The sequence below is a fragment of the Calypte anna genome, chromosome 1 (genome assembly GCF_003957555.1).
Source record: "Calypte anna isolate BGI_N300 chromosome 1, bCalAnn1_v1.p, whole genome shotgun sequence".
Taxonomy (NCBI): Eukaryota; Metazoa; Chordata; class Aves; order Apodiformes; family Trochilidae; genus Calypte; species Calypte anna.
In genome coordinates, this window is record NC_044244.1 from 66,810,080 (window position 1) to 66,829,161 (window position 19,082).

The window sequence follows — 19,082 nt, forward strand, 5'->3', positions numbered from 1 at the left end:
TACTGTGTTTAAATGGATGTTAGAGCCCACTTTGACAATGCATACAGTAAGGGGTATGAGCTGCGTATATAGACTAAGTTTGCAGAAGTGAGACATAGCACCAGGTGGGCAGTGGGTGTGGAGAGCCACTGGGTGGTAGTTTAGTTTCAGGAAATCTTGTGTCTTTAGATGGGAGAAGTCCCTTTCAGGGGAGGTATTGACCATTTGGATATGGTAATTACTCTTCTGTAATATGGAAATGAGAATGTTCATAATTAGCATGTTAATCTCAAGATGCTACACAATCTGAAATATGACATAAAAATAAACTAACTATATTTGTTTTTCAGTACTAATCTTTTCCACAATGTCAGTACATAGTATTGTAATGCATTTAAAAAGCTTTTTGTTGTTGTTGTTCAGTGAAATAAACAACCAAATTTCCTCTGACAGTGAAACTCAAACCTTAGCTGGTATGTAGTGAGTTAATCAGAATAAAACTATGACACTACATTTCTTTTCCTGGCTATAGAAGCTGAAAGAAGCTTGCTGATTATCAGATAAGATGAATCATTGCAGACATAAACACATATGTCATAATACACTCCAAGATTATTTTATGTTTATCTCAATATGCACAACTAAAAAAGGATGCTTTACAAAAAGGATGTGAAAATGCTGGAAAGAGTCCAGAGAAAGGCTACGAGAATGATCAGAGGACTAAAGCACTTGCCATGTGAGGAGAGGCTGAGAAAACTGGATTTGTTCAGCCTTAAGAAGAGAAGGCTTAGGGGAGACCTTATTATGATGTTCCAGTACTTAAAGCGTGTCCAAAGAAGATGGAATCTCCCTATTTATAAGGAGTCCCATGCACAAGACAAGGGGTAATGGGCACAAGTTGCTTCTTGGGAGATTCTGTTTGAACACAAGAGGAAAATCGTTCACTCTGAGGACATTCAGACATTGGAATGGTGTCCCAGGGGAAGTGGTGGATTCTCCCACTTTGGAAAGTTTTCAGTCTCAGCTCGACAGGGTGCTGAGACATCTCACGTAACAATAATAGAAGAGTTGGACCAGATGATCCTTGAGATCCTTCCAACCGAACATTTATGAACCGGCAGAAAGGAGTTAATAAATCTGTCACTGTTTAACACTGGGCCAGCAATTAAACCAAATGACAGATGCTCTCTATTAATCCCCCTTCCCTCCCTGATAAAGAAAGGAGAGAGAATACGGGAGAGAGATTTATGGGTCGGAAACTAAACTACACAGCTTTAGTGAAACAGTAATGATAAAAAGAAAAAAATACTGAATATATACAAATACACAGGAAAATGATACCACATTCCTCCCTCTTTCTCCCAATAACTCTCACATCACCACCGAGGCTGCAGGGCAGCCCTGGGAAAGTCCAGGCTGGACTCCTGGAGTCGGCAGCAGTCGGGAGCTGGAGGCAGGAACACACAGATATGGGCTGGCACGGGTCAGGACCAAAGGCAGAGGAATGGATGGAATCCTCCCAGGATGCCGAAGCAAACAGGGACAGGTGAAGAAGGAAGGAAGGATTTTGACCCTCATGGTCCCTAAACTTCATACAGAGTATGATGTGTATGGGATGGAATACTCTGGTCAATTTGGGTCATTTATCTTGTCTGTTTCTCCCTAAAGGAGGGTTGCAGGTGTGACTTCTTTACTCCTTTTCTCTTTCCGGATCACAAGATGTTCCTCAGAACTGAGCAGTGGCCTTGGTTCTGCATACCAGTCTCTAGCAGTAACTGTAGACATTAAGAGATATCAGTCCTAGAAGAAGACACTGATTGAGGAACTTGCTGTTAATTTCAGCAAGTACAGATACTTACAAGAGAGTTAGCTGAAAACAAAATTACAAGATAGAAATTTAGCTCTATCCTGGCCCAAACCAGGACAAAAATACACTACTAAATCTAAGAACCTGTTTTGCATCTTCTTGTTACATGACTTTGTTACAAAAATGTCTTAGAATATTCTGAGTGCCCTAGTTGCTTAACTGATCTATCAGTATCACTGCTTTGTTTCTTGGCTGTCTTATCCATAAAAAGAGTAGGTGATTTCCATGGCTCCAAATCAAGGAAGACCATGGTGGTATTTAACCTGAAGTTACAAGTTGGTAGAAGAGCTTCAGATCTTTGGTATTTCACATTGCCTAATTTGAGTGCAGACCTGCTCAGGGCTGGAGATTCACAGGAGACAGCCAGCTGTTTGCCTAGTGGGTAGCCTAGTCAGGTTCTCTACCTGGACTGAAAAATTCCTTCTAGGAGCTGAGAAACTGGCATGGCCATTCCTCTGTCCTCTTATGGGTCTGATCTCAAGTAACCTGCTGAAGGGCACATAGGAAAGCAGGTAGCTCACTAAGTTGCATGTCTGTTTAATCAGCATTGCTCCTGAAAATGACATCCAGCTGCTGCTTTCACAAAGATCCTTCACAGAGGTAGTGTCACACCCCCAGTGATTATTGCACACTAAAATCAAACTGCTCTTTGCATACTGAAATTAACGGTCAGCTCTGTGTAAGGTCATAATTTCACTACTCTTCTCTGAGTGGAATATATTCTGCTTAATATCTCATACCATAAGCCTCCTCTACCTGGGCTTCACGTAAAAAACTTCAGTAAAAAGAAGTAAACAAAGAATCAATGTGCTTAGTGCAAAACCGTTTTAAAATTATTAAAACAATTACTGAAGCATTATGTGATAACACCAGCAGGTCACTATGATGGTTGGTTGAAACTCTGTCTTCCTGCACACCATGTAGTATATTTACCTGGTCAACCTTCCATCTAAAAGATAAGGGACTAAGGATCTCTTTTAGCTAGTTTCTTTATCAGAGAGACACAAGAGTGCAAAACCTCTCTCTGTCTCATCCGGTTACCTTTACTAAAAAGCATCTAAGTACCCTTGCTTGGTTTGTTTAGACTAATTCTAAGATAAATAAGGACCTCACAGCACAGGATACTAATCAAACTTGAGACCAGGCATCTCCCACATAGCTGCAATCTCCATTGATTCAAGTTAAACTCCAGAATTCTTTGTTTCTCCTGTGGAATGACAAGAAAATACTGATACACAACAATTTCTGCCTAAAATTCTGAGGAAAAAAGATTTGTTGTGCCATAAATATTCACAACTGCTCCCTAGTGATAATTTTCTATTCCATTGTGCAGAATGGTTTGGCAGGGCTAATGTCCTCCATGGACCTGCCACCTGAAAACCTGGCTGTTTGAATTGCCAGTCAAATGGCATCTTCTTATAAATAAATGGTTTTCCTCCTGATTTCAGTCCAAAATCAGGACTTTTCCCACAATCACTTAAAAAATTCTCTTGAGATCAAACATGGAAAAACCAATTTTGTTAACCAGGGTCATACCTGAAAATTATGATCATAAATGTCATAACAGGAGTTCCAATATGACCCTAGCAATGTACTACCCAGAGAATTCTGTAGGAATGCTTGCAGTCAGTGATGCAATCTACCCACAAAATATCCCCCAACAGAGGAACAAAATCAACAGATGTGTAAACACAAAAGGAAAAAAAGGAAAGCCTCATTCTTCTTAATTTTGTAGCACCGTAGTCTTGGCAGAGGCTTCCATTCGTATTCCTCACTCATTTCATTACTTTGCCCTGTGCACTTTGATCTTATATGATTGTCCCTAAGTTATAAAGCCAGAGGGACCATTAGATCATCTGGTCTGACCTCTTGTGTTGCAGGCCATTAAATTGCATTTATTATCCTTTATATTGATTCTAAGGGACTTCTGCTTGGCTAAAGCTGGTGTTCCAGTGAAGCATGTGGTATTGATGTGAAGGCAGCAGAAGACTGTGAATTCATCATTTCCACTATTTGTTTAAGTATCCCGTTGTCCCTATTTTTTTTTCCTTGAATAGGCTTTTCAAGTATAGCTTTTTATCACGGCAATTTTGGAACCATAAGCAAGTCACGTCTTGCTCGTTTTAATATACTCAGAATAAGAGCCTTCATTTCTCACTAAAAGCTATTTTCCAATGTTACCAAATGAGCTGTTTTCTTTGACAGCCCCTTTGATTTTCTTGCAGATGTTTTTAAAATACAAATACGTGAGCTTTATATTTTGTTAGGGTACCAGTCTCACTAATACTTTATCCACTCCTTTAGAAAGCTGCATGCAGAAAAACTCTCCTCCAGAAGAAGTAAATTTGAAGCTTCATATGGAGATTTAAAGTTATACTCTACTTTGGGCTTCTTAATTTTTTAGAAGGCAAATTAACAAGGTATATGTATGTTGGTTTCTTCAACTTGCCATCCTTCCTTGAATATCTTGGTTTTGATAAATTCAGCATTTCTACCAGGATAGTAAACATTTTGAAGAATTTTCCAGACTGTCCTTGGTTTTGGGTATGGAGATTGCACTAGTCCTCTGTATACCTGCACTCCAATGAGAGATCAGTGATAAAGGTTATCTGTCACAGACTCTGGATCTTTTGAGGTCACTGCTATGTAGAGCCACAGCTCTGCAAAGGGATCTGCATCCCCTCTTCCTAGACTAATAACCTGAGTAACTTGAGTGTGTGCAGACATATCCCGTTTGCAGAGGTCTCTTCCCACAAGCAGATTGTATCTCCTATATGACACTTCCCATTTGCAAAATTTATCAGGTTTTTTGTTTTGTGTTGTGTTTTTTTGTGTCTTTGTTTAAAGTGTTACACTCTCCATCAGAGGAAGATAGCAGGCACAGCTATCCATTTACAGTAAGCCTTCAAAGCACTGTTGTGGCAAGTTACTCTGTGTTGACAAAACTGCCATTGGACTTGCTGCCCATCAACCTAGCACAGGAAAGAGAGCACCTTTCACTGGTTCCTCACATGCATATGCTAGGCTTAAATAAAACTAACCTTTCTGGTGCCAGCTGGTAAAGGCAAGGTTTCCAATACAGATAAAGAAAATAACTTTTTAATAAGCAAAAATGAGGAATATATCTAATGCCAGCAAGACTGAGTTACTGATAAGGATACTGATAAGGAACTTATCTCTCTTCAAGAGATCTTAGTTAGATATTGATAAGGAATTTATCAGATCCAAAATTGAAGAGCACTCTAGGCAGCCTGCAGCCTCTAAGAAAGGGAAGTTGTGGCCAAAAAAGCCTCCGTAGATCAACCACCAAACCCCAGAAATCAACTTTTTGCTGAAGAAGATCTGTGTTCTTCACCTGAGCAGTTCCAGCCACCTGGGAAGATGCTAATCTGCAGACAAGGCTGTAACTGAGCTGCCTATTCTGCTACCATCAGCTGTACTTCTTATCAATATCTAGCTCTAAACTGATACAAATATATTTCTATCACCAGTATAGCACAATGCATTTGCTTTATGTAGTGAGAGCTAGAGCTAAAAAAAGCAAATTAGGTATGTAGGGATGTCAACACAAACTTATGAGTCCCTGACCCTCAGAGTAGAATCTGAAGCCCAAGTCAGATTTAGCATTTGCAAAGGTGTCACACCAAAACTTAGTGCCCATGTGCTTAGTGGGAAGCCCATTTCACCCAGAAAGAGAACATATTAAGGGTATATCAAGGAAACATTCCTCTTTTCAACCTTTGTTACATTTGCCTTTTGGTTCTGAGCTGACCTGTGCATAGCTCTTACAAAACATAGGGAAGAAGACTTCCTGCTGGAGATGTTGGAGTGTGTTTTGAGCAGTGGTGGGAAAAAAGCCTCTAAGACTCACATTCTTTTAGAAAAATACAAACAATACATCTCTTGGAAGCAGAAATAACCTTACCTTGTTTGAAATATAGCAGGCATGTGGCCTGTGGGTGAGATGGCAGCAAGAAATCGAAGGAAGGATGAAGAAGGAAGCCACTGGGGGAGTGTGGATCAGCTGGAAGGTAGGAGGGCTCTGCAGAGGGACCTGGACAGACTGGAGAGTTGGGCTGATTCCAACGGGATGAGGTTCAACAAGGCCAAGTGCCGGGTCCTGCACTTTGGCCACAACAACCCCATGGGGAGCTCCAGGCTGGGCACAGAGTGGCTGAGAGCAGCCAGGCAGAAAGGGACCTGGGAGTCTGGATTGACAGGAAGCTGAACATGAGCCAGCAGTGTGCCCAGGTGGCCAAGAAGGCCAATGGCATCCTGGCCTGTGTCAGGAACAGCGTGGCCACCAGGTCCAGGGAAGGGATTCTGCCCCTGTACTCAGCCCTGGTGAGGCCACACCTTGAGTACTGTGTCCAGTTCTGGGCCCCTCAGTTCAGGAAGGAGATTGAGGTGCTGGAGCAGGTTCAAAGGAGGGCAACCAGGCTGGTGAAGGGACTCGAGCACAGACCCTATGAGGAGAGGCTGAGGGAGCTGGGGCTGTTCAGCCTGAAGAAGAGGAGGCTCAGGGGAGACCTCATCGCTCTCTACAACTCCCTGAAAGGAGTGGGTAGCCAGGTTGGGGTTGGTCTCTTTTCCCAGGCAACTCTCAGCAAGACAAGAGGGCACGGTCTTAAGTTGTGCCAGGGGAAGTTTAGGTTGGATATTAGAAAGAATTTCTTTACGGAGAGGGTGATCAGGCATTGGAATGGGCTCCCCAGGGAAGTAGTGGATTCTCCGTCCCTGGAGATATTTAAAAAGAGACTGGATGTGGCACTCAGTGCCATGGTCTGGGAACCGCAACGGTGGTTCAAGGGTTGGACTCGATGATCTCTGAGGTCCCTTCCAACCCAGCCAATTCTATGATTCTATGATCTGGTCAGGCCTATTGGCTGCAATTAACTTGTGTAAGCACACTTAAAGCCCTTTTATTAAAGACTGCCATTTACTGCCATTTCACCAGTTGCAGAGAGGATACCAGTTGCAGGGAGATTACCTTGTGCAAAACTGTAGAACATCTGTGTTGTCCAGTAATTATAGTCGGTGCTGGGAAGTACAGGAGGACATAAGATTTGCCATCCCCAACTGAGTCACAAGTCTGCTCTGAGGCTGTCTCACAATAGGCAGCCAGTAGCAAATATTGAAGGATATACTAAAAAGGATCCTTTCCCTGGTCATTCTTCCTCGGCCCAGCATTTTAGGGAACTTTCTTAGAAGACAATTGCATCTAGACTGTCATGTTGAGCAGCCACCTCTGTACTGAGCCTGTGCAAACTGACCTTGCACTGTTGGCCACTTCCAGAGTGACAAGTTCCACAGCGTAATTACACAGCATGGTAAGTACTTTGCCTTGAAATATGCTGCCTGGCTGAGTACTGAGCTTTTTACTTACGTTAAGTTGTCTGTTGAACCAGTAAAAATAAATAAATGAAAGGTCTCCTGGAGGTCTGCTGTGGTATCCCACTATGGGATTTATCTGCAACTGTGCTAACACTACCAGCTGATCTGCAGGTGTAAATTGCATATATATGTGGTGGTGTTGTTCCTATTCCCCAAAGGCCTCTAGAGTCTATGAATGAGCTGCTGTGTTTAAGCTGTGGTGTGTGCAATCAGAAGCTTCTGGTTCCTTTGGGAGTTAAGTTATAGCATGAAATTAATCTCTTTTAGCTATTCTGGTTGAGCAGGTGACAAGTGAAAATAATTATCAAAGCTCTGTGGCCTCTAGTAATTGCATGAGACTTCTGAATATGCATTCTGAATATGCCTGCACTGCAGCTTGCTAACATAGTTTAAAATTGTCTGGAATGACACAGTGCTTAAACCAGATAACTGTACTGTTTTCCTCTTGAATAGCTGGAGACCTGCAAAAAACAGGTAGTCAATCCCATGCCTTTATAAAGCCACTCATTTTCAGTGCAAGCATTTTTTTTGCAAACATTGCTTACTCAATATATCCAGTGCCCTTCTGACATGTCCTGGATAGCTGGGAATGCAAGTAATTAAGCTCAGTGCATTGGCTGTCTTTTTAGATGGAATAGCAAGAACTGATTTTACCAGTAGTTCCTACATTATCAAGAATGTTGTATTTAACTCAGAAAATTGATACCAAACCTTACATAAAAGCAACTGCTACTTTTGTTTTGGCTGAGTACCAAGGATGGGTAAATATAAGTCCAGGGCTTACTTCCATTGTTTGGTGAAAATTATTACTAATCTAGTGTCTTTATCTAATCCTTCTCGCTCACTGAGGAATCAGAATAATTCAAAGAAGTTTTAGACAGCTTTTACTCTTTTTTCAGTTTTGTTTTGTTTGGGTTTTAAAAAACATTATTATTTAACAAAAGTGTTTGGTATAAATGAGAAACTTATAGATGCTCAGGAGGGCTGTTAAGGAACCACCTGTTTATTGTTGAAGAAATATGTAAGAAAGTAGTAATGAAAAAATGTTAGCAAATATATTCTGACCTTGCTTGCAACAGGCTTTGTTCAAAACTAAGTGTGGTGGTCCTTTTGTCACTGCATCAACAAAAAATAATAATTACTAGAGCCAGAAAAGGATCTGAATGCATAAAGCTTAGGGAAATAACCTGCATGGCCTTTGGAGTCCACAGTCTTATACTCCTGGGACATTCATTTATTGTAGAATAACTATTAGACAAAGCTGCCCTTAGACCTTAGCTCCTTGGTGTCTGGGTTTAGCATTCTGGGCAGACCACAAACCTAAGGACAGAATTATTCTTTATTTCCGTCCCCCCCGAAAAGGAAGATAAAAGGGGAATAAAGACTGGAGACTTTAATTTGGAAACTGAAACCAACTGGATACAGATTAACTAACACAAGGGAAAGGTAATAACATAAGGGATAAAGTAACAAAGGATACAAATATATACAAATATATATATATATGTATACAAACCTATAGATGGATGCTCTGATGAGCACATAGTGAGCTTGTGGTAAAGAAGCACAGGGGAAAAGCAGCACAGCCAGCAGCAAGTGGAAAGAAAAGAAGAGAAGCTCCTGTCCTTCCCTGAACTTTATAGAGTATGGGCAGGAAATGGGAGGGAATAGACCCTCACTTTGTGTTCCACCCCTCTCAGAGTCCGAAAGCCCTCCTTCTGTAGCTCCTCATGTTCAGACAGTGACACTTGGTTTTTAGGAAAATTAACAGCCACTAGAACAGCTTGGTATCCAACATTCAGGAGGTGTTTTCAGTCTTGCATTTCTAACCAGGCTAGGGCCATGGGAGGATGTTTGAAGAACTGGGTGCCGCCCCAGAGGAGGGCAAGGTTTCAGACTACCCTGTAATCAGGTGGTTTAGGCTTGTCCCAGGTGCAGCCCATCATGTGCTGAATTCCGTCCTTTGCATCAAGACCTTGACTTCAGTAATTCCACACACAGGCTGGCAATGCCCAAATTCAACCTGAAATTGAGATCCAGCTGAGGTTCAGGCATAGTGTTTCCAATTATGTTGCATCTGGACATGGCTTGTGCTTTGGAGGAGTCACACAGAAAAGACTCTAGCAAGTTTAGGTTCTCACAGAGCACTGGGGAGAAATGCTGAGTGATTTAGAAGAGAAAGTTCCATCTCACTGACACCTCCAGTGAGGCATCCTGGTTGCACTTAGTTCGAGAATGGAAGGTATTCCCAAACATTGAACTCATAAAAAAGATGGCTTTTTGTGCTAATCACAGAACACATGGGTCTGCTGTCACTGGCTAGTGACTGGTTACACTGATTAAAGGTCAGAATCTTGCAATAATTGCTGGAGATTAGCATGAAGTATTTACAGGCACAAAATGGTTTTAATGTGTTTAAAACATTGATAACTTGTCTAGCTGAGGATGGGAAAGCACCTCTTTTCTTGTAAAGAGTCTTGTCTTATCAGTATTGTGAACATGGAGATGGATTGGTTAAAGCTTCTGCATTCCCCTGGAAATTGGAAAACATGCTAAGGACAAATTATTCATCAAGTACATGTACACATACAGTGAACTGAGCCACATCATCTATCATATATGTGACTAATTGAAGCTCTTGAGATTTTCCTTTTTTTATGCTGTGTGTATAGATGCAGTGTGATACGGAGTAAGATTTGATTCGTGAGGATGCTGTTATTTAGAATGCTGTCAGCCAGCATTGTTTCTGGAAACAAGCTGTTGCTGGAACTAATTTGACAGAATAGACGTGTCTACACTTTGGCCTTCCTGGCCATTTTTTATAGGTGTGACGCTGACATCTGAAATAAACCAGTATGTTAATAGCTCAGGGTTTAAAGCAATAATTGATGTACAGGATGTGATAAAAAAAATTGCAATGGGCAGCCTTCTGTGTGCCAACTAGTTTCAGTGACAGTACATTGATATTTCATCTGATCAGTGAACAAGGTAACCCAAACTGAAGTGCAAGAGGCCCTATTAAATCAGAGGGAAGGACAGAAAGACACAGTTCAGCTACCATATTTAAGTCCTTTTAAGACTTGGAACTATACTGTTCCTACAGAAAGATCCATGACTTGTACTATGAATGCCATGTAGGCAGAGGATTTATTCAGCATGCTCTGGGAAAGAACTGTGAAGACTTAAGTATGAACTTACATTTGTCTTGTATATCTTGCTCATGGACTCTGTTTTACGCTGTCATCAGATTTGAGTTTAGAGATCATGTTGTTTTTTTTGTCCTTTATGCAGCATGGGGTCTTGCTCTCCTGCTGATTTTTTTCCAGACTCTTCCTGCTTCAAGAATTCCTTGCCTTCTTGGGCCTTCCAATGTTCTGTATGCTAACTGTAGCATGCCCATGACACATCTTTTGGTATTTGTCATTTCAAGGTAGACACTCTTGACTTTTGTGCTGTGAGACTGAGAGACATGAGGGAATTGATGTATTGCCAAGTTTGAGAACTTTTTGTGTCATTAATGTCTGTTCCCCCTATGTGTAATTGAGACCAATAATTTTGACACATCTCTTCTAATAACATTTCCTTTCCTTATGGAAGTACCAGATGTCTTCCTGCAAAGTATCTAAAGAGATGTTCTCAGAAAGGGGTGTGTTGTGTGCTGTTGTGCTGTGTTTCACAGCAAGTTGCATTTTATGAGCAACTGAACTTTCCCATTCAGTATATTGTTCAATGTAACTGGTCTGGGGCTCAGATTCAGACATCTGATTTCGATCAACTGGATGCCAGTGGCATAGTTAAGTAAAAGGATATGACTAATTTGATCTTGCTTGGACTTTAGTCTTTAAATATACTTGGTATTTTCAGCTTGACAAGAGGAAGGGATGGGAATAGAAAACAGAGGTGGAAAGGGAGTTAGATTATTTACTGTTTGGTGTGATTGTGCTCAAGGTGTAGTAATTGTCCTCCCTGTTTATTACACTCTCTCTGCTCCTTGCCTTTCTGGGGTCACAGCCAGGTGACCTGTTTGCCTGACTTCTCTTTAAATCTCTGGAATGGTTTGGTTTAACAACACACTCACTCTCTCAAATTCAGCTTGTAGTAATTTCATACTTTCTTTAGCAGACATGCTTGCTTAGGAATTCCTATCCCTGGCTACAAAAGGGTTAATTCTGGCCCAAAGCAGTTGCCTGGCCAAGCTCCCAGCACAGGTCTTCAAGTGCTTGACACTGTGGAGAAGGACCAGATATCTGAAAGTAAAATAATGAAGAGCACTAGAAGCTTCCTGGGGCAGGATTTCCTCTTTCAGAAGACCACACGGAGCCTAAGAATGAGGCTTCAGTCCCATGAGTGTTGCATCCACCTAAAAAGAGGCTGCTGATATTCACAGAGCCCTTGCTCTCCTTCCCATCCCCATTCTGCAGTCCACCAGGATCCTTCTAGTGTGTACTGGTACAACCTTTTCTATGGTTGCAAAGTATGCTAGACAGTAAGATATACCAAGCTTTAAAAAAATGTCTATTTGTGGCATGTTTTTAATTTGGATCCATTTTACTGTTATGGTTTAGAGTATGACACACTAAATAGTTGCCTCAACTTAACTTTGGAGAAGAATGTAGGAAATCATCACAGGAGCTCACAAAGGATGGACAGGGAAAGGAAGAGTCTTCTAAATGGGCTTTGAAGCAAACCAGAAAAAGGGTAGTATTCAAACTATCTCTTATGGGTTGGCAGTTTTGGTGGCTTTAATAGCTTCTGCTTAAGAGAATTTAAAAAGCAAATATCATCATAATAATTACTTGGGAGTAGATGGATCCCTGACTGGGGACACATGAGGTATGGACCCTGTCATTGCTTCATTGTGTGACATAGAACTAGTCACTGCACTCTATGTCAGTCTGTCTCTGCAGAGCAGAGAGGAGGATGCTGATCTTGATAAGGCAAGATATTTATGAAAATATAAAGATATTATTAATTATTTATGCAATGGCCTATTTGTGCAACCTGGTGCTGATCGAATTTGGATATCTTGAGGCAAAATCTTCAGTCTGGCAAGAGGAAATGTACCAAGGGGAAGGCTTCTACAGAAGAGATGCCAGATGAGAGGAACATCCTGAGCAGAAAGCCTCATACTTCTGGCACATACAGGCTCTTGTTTGCTGTTCAGGTCTTAGTAAGATAATACTGCCTGAAAAATACTTGATTTTTCTCTATTTTTGGCACTTGTGTTGCAGTCGCTTTGGAAGAGGCTTCTGTTATTTCCTCCAGCAGTGTACAAGCTAGCGCTCGTTTTTGCAGTCATCTGGTAGATGCTCACAGCATAAACTACATTCCACCTCCTGTCAAAGAGGAGTCAAGAAGAGAAGGAAAGAGAGACAAAGAGGGAATAATCAATTAACACTGCACAAGGTTATAGGCCAAAAAAATAAGCAGGAAAGGAGAAGAGAACAAGGGATTCCATAAAAAAGAAGTCAGTGAAGAGTAAGATTAATGGAAGGAGAACAGTGAATCTTGTTATGCACTTAAAAGGCAAAGCACACCTGCTCACAAGGCCTCGTGGTCTGGTTTTTTTTTTCATATAGAAGGGTGGCAGTGGGAGATAGCCAGTGAGGTCCATCCCCAAGGAAGAACTGCCAAAAAATGTTGACTAACTGCTATCTTAATCACTACAAATGTCACACGATTGGTGAAATAGCAGTGTCACTGCAGTTTGCTAGGGCCCGCAGCTGGTTTTGCCCAGGAAGTCCAGAAATGGTTGCTGCTTGATCTGAAGAAAGCTGGGCATAGAGCCACAGGCAGTATGGGAAGGGCACCATCCAGTTCTTGTGGGAAAAGGACTCTCCTTGCCATGAGTTCCTGCCTGCTGCTGCTGCTGTTCAGGCCAAGGGACAGAGAGTGTAGCAGTAGCTGGAAAGAGCCTTAAGAGGGTGTAGGTGAGCTCAAATGCCAAAATATCTTGGTACAGCTCTGACTGGGCTTTTTAGTTAACGTCTGATAGAAGAGATTATGCTGAGATATTAGACTTGTATGGATAGGAAGGTTTTCTCCTGAAGGACCTTGAAGATCTGTGTATCTGGCATCCTGCTGGTCCTGGCAGCCTGCTCCCTCTGCCTTGTCCCAGCAGGATCCCTTCTAGCGCTAGGAGGAAGTTGCAAGGGTACTGTGTAGCCTCCTGATATTTTATGCTGAGAAGTAGCCCCTGCAGGCACCTTGCTAGAAGTGACAGGTCTGAACAATAAAGGACAGAATATTAATGTCTTCTCCCCAGCATTAAGCAGGGACTCTAGCAGGAGACTGCAGTATAGAGAAGGATTCCCAAGGACTGTTCCAGCTGGGTGCCCCGAACAATTTGTGAAGGTGAAGCCACTGAGGAGGAGCTGCAGATGGTTCAAGGTCCTGCCTGACATGCTGGAGAAGTCATCCACAACTTAGGATAGACTGAACACAGCTGAAGCAATTCAACCATGTATTAAGTCTGGAAAGACACTGTCCTTGGGAGGAATTTGCAAAAGAAGTGGCATGGAGCAAAAGTGCAAGCAACTGGTCCATCAGGCTCCATCAGGCAAAATGGGCCCTCCAGAAAGTGATTGAATTTTGACATTTCCTTCAGATTTAATAGCAAGTCCCGTAATATTTGGTCTTTATCATGAGTAACTTTTTGTGATAGCCTACAGTCCAGGAAATCTTTTATCATCATTTATATAGACAGCTTCCACAGAACCACAGAATCACAGAATCAGCCAGGTTAGAAAGGACCTCTGAGATCATCAAGTCCAACCCTTGATCCACTGCCACTGTGGTTACCAGACCATGGCACTGAGTGCCACATCAGCCTCTTCTTAAAAGCCTCCAGGGATGGAGAATCCACCACCTCCCTGGGCAGCCCATTCCAATGCCTGATCACCCTCTCTGTAAAGAATTTCTTCCTAATATCCAACCTAAACCTTCCCTGGCAGAGCTTAAGTCCATGCCCTCTTGTCTTACTGGGAGCTGCCTGGGAGAAGAGACCGACCCCCCCCGACTATCCCCTCCTTTCAGGTTGAAATGGGGTGCTTAGATGCTCCCACTTATCTTTCTCTCTTTTAAACCCTGAAGGAAGTTTCAGGTGCAGTCTGAATCCTAGCCTGCTAGTTAAATGCCCTGCATTTTCAAGACAGGCAATGATTTAAGACCGTTCACCAGATACATTGTTGAATGTGAGACACAGGACTGTAACTGTCCTCTACTGGTTTGTAGGTGGTGGCGGTCTCCTGTTCTACCATACATGGTACCCCCTGGCTGTGAGACCCTTCTGGCCACTAAACATTCCTGTGTGTCTATTCCATATTGCTGTTTTTCCTGAATACCTCCCAAACTTAAGATTTTTCTTAGTACAAGGGAAAAGAATCCCCAAACAACAGCTATGCATTTAAAAAAATACTAAAAGATAGTTCCTTTTATGATATTTTTATTGTTTATTATTTATTCCTTATATGCTTCTTAATCTGATTTTCCCATTTCATGTTTTTCCTGTACTGTAAAGTTGGGAGATCATTCTTTGGTTTTGGTCCCTGTACTAGTACTAGACACCTGCCAAAGTGACACAAGCCTATCAGGTGCTAGTATCAAAGCGCAAAGCTATGTATAAAAACATCAAACAGCTGATCTGATAAGGTCTATACTGACTTTAGGGGAAACATCACAGAACATTTTAGAGCCTTGAGAATGGTTAGACATGAATTATGCTGATATATGTCCACATTACTATTTTATTGGGGAAGATAAGGTTAAAGCAGGAAGATCAATCATAGTCAATCAATCTAGGACTACCAAATACATCCTCAGCTGAATTAGGCAAGTGTATTTCATCCACTTGTTTAGACACATGCTTTGGCTTGATCATAAACAAAAAGTGTGGTTTTATTACTGGTCAATTTAAGCTTTGCTGCAGACATAATGGAACAAAAAGGCATAATAGCCTAAGGCTGCACATTTTGTCTGAGGATACAATAATGTATTTTCTTTGTGCTTGAGTGAATGTATGTTTTGGCAGGAAAATGTTCTTTTACCTGGTAACAAAATATTTCTCAGTGTCTTGGCTTTGTTTTTAATGCTGAACATATTTCCAGGAAGAATGCAATTTAAATAACTGTTATGTAAACAAAAGTAGAGTATAACCCTTGAATGTTTAGTAATGTGGAATCTGAAAATAGAAATTCATAGCAAGCACCTATGTATCCAAGGTGTTTTTTACAAAGAAAACTTTAACAAAAAATTCTGAATCTGACCATTTGAAAAGCATGTCATGTAACTCTGCTCCAGTTATGGAATTTTAACTTATTTCTAGAGGGAATTGTGCTCTATAATTCCACAGTTCACTAGAATTCTGCTTCTTCTTCAAGAACACACAATGAACTAAATTTATGCTTGACTTGAAGTAATTAAACTTGTGAGGATTTACAAACAGCAGTCAGAATCTTGTCAACATAATGTTCAATGGGAAACAGTGTAGAAGCTCAAACCTCTCTCTGCAAATTGAACAGCTTTCCTGGGCTCCAGCTAGGAGTCTGAGGCTTAGGGGATACCTTTGATTTAAAGAAGGATTTTCAGAGTACAAAATAAGAATGAAATAGGGACAAAAATACTTTATAAATGTTTCCTGGTAGGCTGTGCTGTATGTCTAGCAGTATTAATGGCTGAAGAGATGATCCATCTGCAGATGGAAAGCTGAATTGCCTTAACCTGGACTGTGTATACATTCTTACCTTGGTGCTACAGTAAAGCAAATGATATTAAGCTCAGCTAAATATATAGGTTTTATTCCTCAGTTGCAGTGCACGCAGATGATTACTTAAAATCCTTCAGATGATGAGTCAGCTTCTCAGAACATAGTAACTCAGTTGTTTGGAGTTCACTTTAATGCCTGTGGTAGTCTGACTATACTATTGCTAAACAATGAAAAAACAACAGTCTTAATTTTTCATTCTCTGAACACACACATACAGAGTCATGCAGACTTGGAGAAGGGAGCCACTTCCAACTTGTGCTGCTGCTGGGTATAATCCTAAGAGGATCCCTTACTTAAAAATGCAGACTGGCCCTTGTAGGAAGAAAATACTTACTGAGTTGCAGTTGGCTTTCTGAGCTGCATTTTTGTAAAACCACATTATTGCTGACATTGGCATTGAACTTTTCCCACCTGCCCACCTTTCATGCAATGTGGTAAGGGATGCTCAGGGAATGATGGTTCCAGATGGTGGCTCAGGTTCCAGAGGGCGAACCAACTCCCACTCAACAGAAATCCCACAGAACATAATTTTCTGATGGTGACGAATAAAAGGGGAGAGGATAAGGCATAGAGACTGGCAGCCCAATTCAGTTGCCTAAAGAGACATGTCCAGTGACCTCTGAGAGGAAGAAGGTACCCAAAAGATGTGCGTGGGGCTGCCAGATGTGATACAGGACCTCTGTAGGACATGCACTTTAATGGAGAAGCAGCTGGAAGTGAGTTGGACAGACTAGGATTTGAGATTCCTCTATTAAGAGAAGTGAATTGAACAAAGGGTGCTTCAGTTAGTTTCTGAAGAGCAATGGTGGAGACGTATTGAGACCCTTTTAGTGGCAGGCTCTGTAGGATATGTCAGAAGCTTGTAGCACTTACCTGAGCCATCATATTCAGTGGTGTGTGGCATCAGAAACTCTTCCATTTACCAATGGCAGAAGTTTCCTGATTCTGGGAGTGATCAGGAAATATGCAGCCCATGTTTGTCCAGAGGGAGAAGCAGCTGGTAGGGGAGAGGGTCAGGGGTTATGGTTCTGCATCAGAGCTGACAAGTTTCTTCCGGGGAGAAGCACAAAGAGCCTCAGAGGCAGATATGGATCCAGGCTGCCAGGAAAGCTTTAGCAAATGAAGATCAGTAGGGTCTTATTCTTCAGCATTTACCTTGACTTGAGCTAGAGGCCACACAATACAGAACTCATTTTTTCTTCAAACCCAGTATTTTTTCAGTAAAGCAGCTGCTGGCTGCCAGACCTGCCTTGGATGAGTTGCTTTCTTGCTGGTGGTCGTCATGGAGAGGTAAAGGATGGCACTGTCATGATAACAGCACATCCTTCTCAGATGCTACTGGAGATCCCAGTTTGCTCTGAAGAGCAGTCTTAGATTGGCACCATGACTAAATAGAAGTTGTGATGATCTGTGATTCCTTAGTAAAAAATTCCCTGCAGAAGTATTTTAGCAAACTCTTCTTACTGACATGTATATAGCTACATTTGGGTCTTTAGTAATGCCTACACTCAGACAGATAGTGAGCTGTAAATCATTTGAAAGGACAGATGATCTCATTCCAAAAATATTTATTGTCATCCCCTTCCTCTATCATGAAGAAGCAATAGGTTGTGAATTATTTTTTCTTACAGGAGATAGTCTATGAATAGCAGTGGAAAAACACAAGGAAGTTATTTAAACTTACAATATATTTTCAGATTATGTCAATGGATATCCTCTCTTAAAAACTGGGATATTTAAAGAACTTTATAAACAGGCCCTTTCAAAGCTGATAAAAAATATTGAACAATTAATTATATTGCATGAAATGCTTTGCTTTTTTTTTTTAATCATCACTGCATTTCTTCCTTCTCAAGACCTTGTATCTAATCATATGTTCATATTGCACTTTCCAGTACTTCATCTGTAGAGAGACAAGATAAACCAGGTGCCTCGAATTGCCAGTGAGTGGGTGTGAGTCCACCTGTGCCTGATTAGGACAGGCCCCTATTGGGCATGAGCAAGGCCAGGGGGCCAATAAAGGTGGGACACACACCCACAGAAGGCACCTCAGCTCACTCTGGTGCGAGGCATGGAGAGGCCAGCAGCTCGTCGAGCCTCTGGAGCAAGAAAGGTTCTTCCCGCTACACTTCTACCCTGGAAGCGCTGTGTGGTGGCTGGAGTCCTGGAAGAGACCAGCAGCTCATCGAGCTTCAGGAGCAAGAATGGCTCCTCCCGCTACATTCATCTATATGCCATCTCTGTAAGGTGTTAAATGCCCTGAGCACCAATTACTTGACTAATCAATAATTGTTGCAGTTTATGCAGCAGTCCTACCCTGGCATACGTGCTTCCTGCACAAAGGTGATCCAATTCAGTTCCTACTGAAGTCACTGGCATAGCTTTTTATTGAAATTTGATAAAACCTTTAAATTTAGTCTGTTTTGGGCACTGAAGCTTTTCAGCATCAGAAGAAAGGTACACAGGGGCCTTATAAAACTGAATTGTTATTGGAGAATAATATTGAGAGATTGCTCGCTAATTACTACATTATTTAGCCACTTTCAGCAGCTAATGGGATATTATTAATCCTGATTTAAATTATTAAATCAAAAGATGATTCTCTTCAAAGTCTGCTCTTTTATTGTGCAATAAGCTCTATTTTTCATGTTTTACAAGAGCTGTTTTTTATCCTGTCTAAAGCACTGAAAAAAATCACTAGCTTAGTAATTACTTTGGAATAGGAAATTTCCAATAAGCCGCAGCATTTTGTCTCCTGAAAATAAAAATGCAAAATAAAAATGCAACACATCTAATCCTTTGTGGGGATAGTGTTTTTCATTCCATCTTTTCTGTTGGAGAGAGGAAGGGAATTTTTGTTTGTTTGCTATCAAAAATAGGAGGATGAGCAGCACTTGATGGAATTATCTCAGCAGACAGATAACTAGGTCTATGTACACATATATATGAACAAAATGAGATGAAATGGATGACTGAAAAAAAATTTGGAGTGAGTGAAGTGAGAATGGTGTGGGATGCTTGCCACTACTTTATTTTCAGCAGAAATTAGGCTGCCCAGGTCAACATAAAGAACAATTC